This window comes from Parus major, chromosome 18 (assembly GCF_001522545.3).
Source record: "Parus major isolate Abel chromosome 18, Parus_major1.1, whole genome shotgun sequence".
Classification (NCBI taxonomy): domain Eukaryota; kingdom Metazoa; phylum Chordata; class Aves; order Passeriformes; family Paridae; genus Parus; species Parus major.
Window position 1 is genome coordinate 7,138,867 of NC_031786.1, and position 6,592 is coordinate 7,145,458.

The 6,592-nt window shown below is 58.3% G+C and overlaps 1 long non-coding RNA gene across 2 annotated transcripts; it reads right to left on the reverse strand.

Moving 5' to 3' along the window:
• Positions 1–24: 24 nt before the first annotated feature.
• Positions 25–6,586, reverse strand: LOC117245272. 2 transcript variants are annotated; one of them, XR_004499803.1, is made up of 2 exons: positions 6,468–6,586; positions 25–6,250 (listed from the first exon to the last, which is right to left on the reverse strand). It is a non-coding gene; the product is annotated as an uncharacterized LOC117245272 (long non-coding RNA). The 2 variants fall into 2 exon arrangements; XR_004499802.1 differs by having other exon boundaries at positions 6,428–6,586.
• Between the last annotated feature and the right edge of the window lie 6 nt (positions 6,587–6,592).

Here is a 6,592-nt window from a genome sequence, read left to right on the forward strand (position 1 = left end):
TGAACAAATATATATATACACGTATTTACATTTCTTTTTAATTTTATTTTATATATGTACAATATACATCTCAGCCTTTGCAGCTGGGAAAATGATGGGAGGTGACAACACTGTTGGGATCCATCCCCTGTGGTCAGGATGGATCAGAGCACCCCACAGAGCAGCAGAAATGAGGGTATATGACAGAAATTATGTATTGCAGGAAAGGCAAATTGCATTACTTTAATCACCAGCATTGCCCCACATCACTTGGTTCATCCTGGAGGGAGAGGCTTTTCCTGGCAGTTCTCGAAGCTGCTGTGTAACACCATCATCCCTTGGCCTGTGTCCTCCCAGCTGGGAGGGAGGGAGGAGGAGGAGGAGGAGGCCTGGTGGGCTTCATTCAGGATATGGACGAGGTTTCCCTCCATGACCAGTGGCTTTCCAGCTGTGACAGCCACAGTGACTCCCTGTCACAGACTCAGCTGGGAGCTGCAGCTCTGCCATCAGCCCCTTGAGCTGACACTTCATTAAAGCTTGTCTCTCCCAGATATCCTCCATGCAAACGAGAGAGGACTGTCCATGTCCCCTGTGTATGCCAGCACTGCCCAAGGACCGGGAGAGTTTTGTCTCACTCCACCACGCCTGCTGATACCTTACCTGTCCCTGCAGTTCCAGCCCCACATCTCCCTCCTGCTGTGCCTCCTGCAGGTCCTAAATTCATGCCTTGTCAGAGCAGGGACTATTCCAGCTGGGCTGTAGGGGCTATTCCAGCTTGGCTCTCACATCCCGGCTCGTTCCCCCAAGGTGTGAGGTGAGAGCTGACAGCATCAGCTGCCGAGTTCACTCTGAGGAGGCACCACAGCCACGTGTGGGATTCTAATCAGACCTCCAGGCTGGCATTATCCTGGGATGAATCCACAACATCCATCAGCCAGAGAGCCCAGACATCCCTCCTGGGCACCCCAACCCCAGGCCGAGAGCAGTCACAGCACCCACGGTACAGCTGGTCACTCCTCACAGGTTGCTGCCTTTGTCCTTCAAAAAATTTGGTGAGAGCCAGACTTTTTGTGATGTAGGAAGCTGCCTACCTCCCGAGGTCCCTCCTGCATCCACCAGAGAAATGGCAGTTCCCAGGAAAGCAAGGGACATCCTGCTTCAGGGACACCCAAGCAGCAGGGGCATGCCCAAAGGGTAGGGAGGGAATTTTGCCCCTGCAGGAACCATGGCACATCCCTCTGCAGAGCACTCAGCCTCCCACCAACTCCCTCCCAGAGACCTGCTTTGCCCTCCTCTTTAAAGCTCTTCCCTGCCTGGAATCAGGCATGTGGAGAAGGAAGGGCTGTTTACCCCCTTCCCAGCTGGCTCCTCATTCAGCAGCCTCAGCACAGCAGCCCAGGGATGCTGCTGTGGCCTCTGGGTCTCCCAGCACCCTCCTCCTGTCACCATTCCTGGTGTCCTGTCAGGTGCTCAGAGCCATCCCAGCCACAGGGAATGGATCTTATCGGCATTGTCACTTGCCCTTTTTCCAGCTGCTGAGGCTGAGATGCCACAAGTTTGTAGGTTCTGCTACAGGGCAGCCCCCGGCACAGCAGACAAGGTGTGCACACCTTGGAGGGGCTGGGTTTCCCAAATCCCCCCATTCTGTGCTCCTGAGGTTCCCCCTCAGTGAACCACCAGCTTCATTCCTGCAGGGAGAGGCCAAAGCCTCGCAGGGGTGGCCCTGCCAGTCCCACCAGGAGCCCATCAGCTGCTGATGCTGCAGGGTTTGGATCAGCCCTGGGAAGGGTGGCGGGCAGAGATCACGGTGTTATCACTGCCACAACCAGCCTTTCTCCTGGAAAGGGGAGCGACTCTGATTTCTCTGCGGGCTGAAGGTCACGCTCGGTTTTACAGCCAGGCAAAGGAGAAGAAAGGAGCGATTCTGTTTACTTAGGGAGTCATTAATATCCCAGCTCCTGGCATGTACAGAGGCAGCAGGAACCTCCCCCACAGAGCAGCAGAGAGCGAGGCTGTGCAGCCCTTTATTATTCCATTATCAGCCAGGCAGGATTAGGAGGGCGGGTCAGGGAACAGTGCCGGCTTTGAGCAGGTTTAGCTCCTTTCCAAAGGCTTATCCCGGCTCAGTCTCACTCTCTGGACTCGACTCACTTATTCTCTGCGCAGAGGGGTTTGAGTAATGCTGGGGAGAGAGTGGGCACGGGGTCATGGAGCTTTAATAGCCCAGGAGGCAAAACCTGGGAGGTTCCTTCAGCAGGAGCTCATTCTGTAAGTTGAATTTCAGAGACCAGGGAGGGCAGTTTCTCAGCTCCGCCAACTCCCGCATTGCTCCCCAGGGAAAACCAAGCCTCGCTGCTGCTTTGGAGCAGTTCCGTGCTCGGGACAACCCGGTGCCTGGGCGGGACAGCCATTCCAGCGGCTTCCTGCAGAGCTGGATGAGGTTTTGCTCTTTATTCTTACCCAAGCTTCTCCCTGGAGCCCGGGTGGGGTGGCCGGAGCGTACCGATCCCAGCCCGGCAAGGAAGGAGGAGCCGTGGGAACTCAGCAAATCCCTCTTCTTCTTTTCCAGGCCAGAAATGGGGTCTGTGATGGGATGTTGTGTCCCAAGTAAGTAATTCCACTCTGGGAATGCAGGCATCGAGCATCGCAGCAGGGATCACCCCTAGATCGAGCCTCCCAGCCCGGCCCCAACCAGGTGGTTCTCATTGCAGCCTCTGACTCACCTCCCAAAAATTCCTGCACTCACATCATGGCAGGAAACCGCTACCGGGAAGTGGTAAAACCCTTGGAAGGCCTGAAATTCGGCTTCCCCCAGCGAAGGGGGAGATCAAACGGCAGACTTTGGCCTCAGTCCCTCTGACGCCAGGGCTTGTCATCGGGGGGACGTCTCGGCGAGCGAGTGGTGGGTGTGTGGTTCCTCCAGACTCAGCAGCTTTTTGCCTGGCGTTTGGGAGTGTTTTCCCTGAGGAGGCCTGAGCTCAGAAATATTTTTAAGCAAATTATCAGCTGGGAAGAATGAGCTCAGCTCGTCGGCATTGTTCAGGGCCTCCCGGTGACCCCTGAGGTCCCAGGCTGTGCCGGCAGCTGCTGAGAGCTCAGCGGAGGGTCAGCGCTGGGGAGCAGCCCCCGAGCTCCAGAGCCTGGCTGTGATTTAGGAGCTGCCACAAAAAACCTGAGCTCCTTGGAGGCTGAGAATCCTCCCTGGGCCCCGAGAGAAGCTGGGTTTTGAGGGAAACCTGCCACCCCTGGGTCATGGAAGCAGGTAGAAGGTGCAGCCACTTTCCCGAGTTCTGCAGCAAATGAGTGGTAGAGCCCAGACCTGTGTCCTAGCTCAGGTGGGATGTGATCGCAGCCACTCTCCTCCAGGAGATATCCCTGTTATCTCTGTTCCTCCTGCTCTGTGCTGGTCCCCCCATGTCAGCCCCAGCCTCACGGCTGAGAGGGGCTGATCCACAGTCCAGGGGCTGGGTCTGCACAGAAACAGCTCCGCTCCCGCAGGAGCTGCCTGGAAAGTTCCCACTGCTGCAGTCGGTGCCTGTCCCCCTGCCAAGCCTGCAGCCCTGCCAGCCCCGATGCAGCGCCAGCCGCGCTATTTCTGGCTCCACCTTGAGACATGTACCTTCAGCAGTGGGAACGATGCTAAAAGAGATGGATTCGGGAGGAGTGCATCCCCCTCCCGTTCCCGTCCCCGGGTGGCTGCCGGCGGACGCGGCAGAGCGGGCAGGGATGTGGAGGAGCTGTGTGCCTCCAAGGGAAACGCTGCAGTTCATCTTGCAACAGAGGCACGTCCTCTGCATGCCTCCTCTGGGGCTGTGATGTGGCAGTGAGACCCCGAAATACGGGCCTGCCCTGGCACTGAGAGCCCCAGGTCTCTGCTGCAGCAGGGGCATGAAGGTTATGGAAGGTGTGGGAAGCCCCCAGGCTCTGTGCTTTTCTTCCCCCAGAATAACTCCCAGCGCAGATCAGCTCCTGCAGCAGCTGGGGGCAGCAGCAGGAGGGCTAGAGGGAGGTTTTTGGTGTATTTAACCCCTGGCTTCTTGCACAACTCAAGACAAACCTTGTCTGCTGTTTCTGCCTCAGTTTCCCCAAACTCGGCACCATCACCTTGCCCAGCGAACCCAGGGCACGGTGCTTCAAATATACAAACCTTCTCCACCAAATGATGTCTGCAGCATCTGGGATACCCCGGGGCTCCTCCCGGGACAGAAGCTGGAGGGGTGTTTGCTTTTGAAGGGAGACTGGAGGTCAGGGCTGGACTGGATGCTCTGCTCCATGGGCAGTGAGGAAGGAAGTGGGGGGGATTCTCCACGGGCTGTCCCCCCATCACACCTGCTCCGTGCCACATCCCCACGGGCTGTCCCCCCATCACACCTGCTCCGTGCCACATCCCCACGGGCTGTCCCCTCCATCACACCTGCTCCGTGCCACATCCCCATGGGCTGTCCCCCCATCACACCTGCTCCGTGCCACATCCCCACATCACATCCCGGCACTTCCCTCCCACACACACGGCCTGAGCAGCGCCGCGCGGGCGGGAATGGAGCTGATCAGGACAAACCCGACCGGCAGTCGCCTGCCCACAGCCTGTGAGCTGCTGAGCACCCTTCGGGCTGCCCTTGGGGTCGAGGGGCCTCGTTAAGGCTCTCATAATTAAGATAGGCCCTTCCTTCCCTGTGGTTATCAGCACGGGGAAGGAAGTGATCCCACTTCTGCGTTAGGCATCACATCTGGAGGCAAACAAGTGGTGTCCGTGTGGGACCGGGTTCAATCAGCCTGTGGCTGCGGAGAGCAAAGGGACCTGCCTGGGGCTGGTGGTGGCACCGAGCTGGTCACGGCATGGAGTGGGCATCCAAGGGTGCTACAGCGTCAGGTCTGGGGAGTCCCCACAGACCAGAGATGGAAAAGCCCTGTCTCTCCCCTGCCATCACAGAGGCTGAGCCTGTGTCAGTCCCATCCACCATCTGAGACAAACCTGGCTGCAGCCCCCAGCCCTTGGCATCCCCACCATGAGCAGCCCTTCCCCAACCCTTCCTGCACCCATTGCTGGCCCTGACATCTTGCGATGAAGTCCCTCTCACCCCTTTCCTCACAACACGAGCATTGCCAGCAGAGCCTGGATAGACATTCCACTCCTACTTAAAGCACAGGCTGGCAGGTCGAAGGGGGATCCATGTGGCACAGGGTCACAGGGCCTTGGGTGGATGCAGCATGGTGAGGACAGAGCCCAAAGCAGATTTATCGTCCCATGGCACCTGCCAGGAGCAATGGGACAGCTGCTCTCACATCCTCCCAACACGACTCATGCCTTCCTGAGCGGAAATTGGGAGCGGGTTAGTCACCAAGAAGGGTGAGGGGCAGGTCAGGACGCTGCACTCCCCGGCATCCAGCTATTTCCTCCCATGACACCTTGCTGAGGAACCTCGGGCTGTTTACAAACGCTGGACTGTGTCATGGCAGCAGCCGGGGAAGCGGCTGAGCCCAAATCTCAGCCAGAATCAGCTGCGAGTGCTGCAGTTCCCAAGCCAAAAGCATCAGGGCTGGGAGCAGGTTTTGCCCCTCTGAGCATTTCTTTGTACCCACAGTGGCCAGGGAAGCCTTTCTGGAAAGCGCAGTGCTCCAAATCACAGCATCTTGGCTCTCCTCATAGGTCTACTATGGGAAAACGAGACTCAACCATGGTATCTGCCCAGCTGGTCATCCTGTGCCCTCCCTGCAATTTCTTGGCAAGTTCCAGAAGGTTTAAGCAGGGACAGAGGGCTCAGTGCTAATTAAACTGCCCCAAGTGTGAGGAGTGATGCCTCCCTGAGGTGCAAGCTCAAGGTTAGGACAGAGTTATATCCATGGGGAATTGGTTGGCAAAAAACAAGTCCTTGTTGGGCTGGGCCAGACCCCTTGGAGCCCAGCAGTCCCTCGGGATGGTGAGGTCAGTCCTGTTGCCAGCGAAAACTGCTGTCAATGATTTTTGCCAGCTGCCGTGAGGACAAAGCAGCTCCCAGCCTGGCTGGCACCCTCCAGACAAGTCCCCTGGGCTCTGTCCCCAGAACTCTGTGCCCCAAGGTGGGGTTCACAGCACAGCCCACCTCCCTCCACGGGGCTTCATGCCCATGGCAACCTCCAGCCGCCGTGGATGCCCGATGGCGAGCCACCAGTAACGGGTAGGACATCATCCGTCTCCATCCTCCCTCCTGGAAGTATCCCCCGCCGTCTGCCCACTGTCCTCACCCCTCGCCGTGCCTCGATTTCTCCAGGCCCCTGCTTCACTCCTTTTGTGCTTGAAGAGATGCAGAAATGGTATTAAATCGCTGTTCAGTCCAACGTGGGGGCTCCAGGGACACCTGCCAGCGCCCATCCGTGCCTTGCTGGGGAGGATGTGCAGGAACTGGGGTGGGGGTGGCTGCCGGGTGCTCTGCCTCCCCGCTCCCGGGGTGACCGTGGGTCTATTCCTTACCATCCCCAGCACCGTGGGAGCACCCACGCCAGACACCCACCCCGGCAGCGCAGAACCACTCGCGGAAAACCCACAGCGTCGCTTTGCCCCCGCCCGTCTGCAGAGCCGGTTCCCCCGCGGAGCACTGCCCGGAGCGCGGGGCGGCGCTTGGGGAAACTGAGGCAG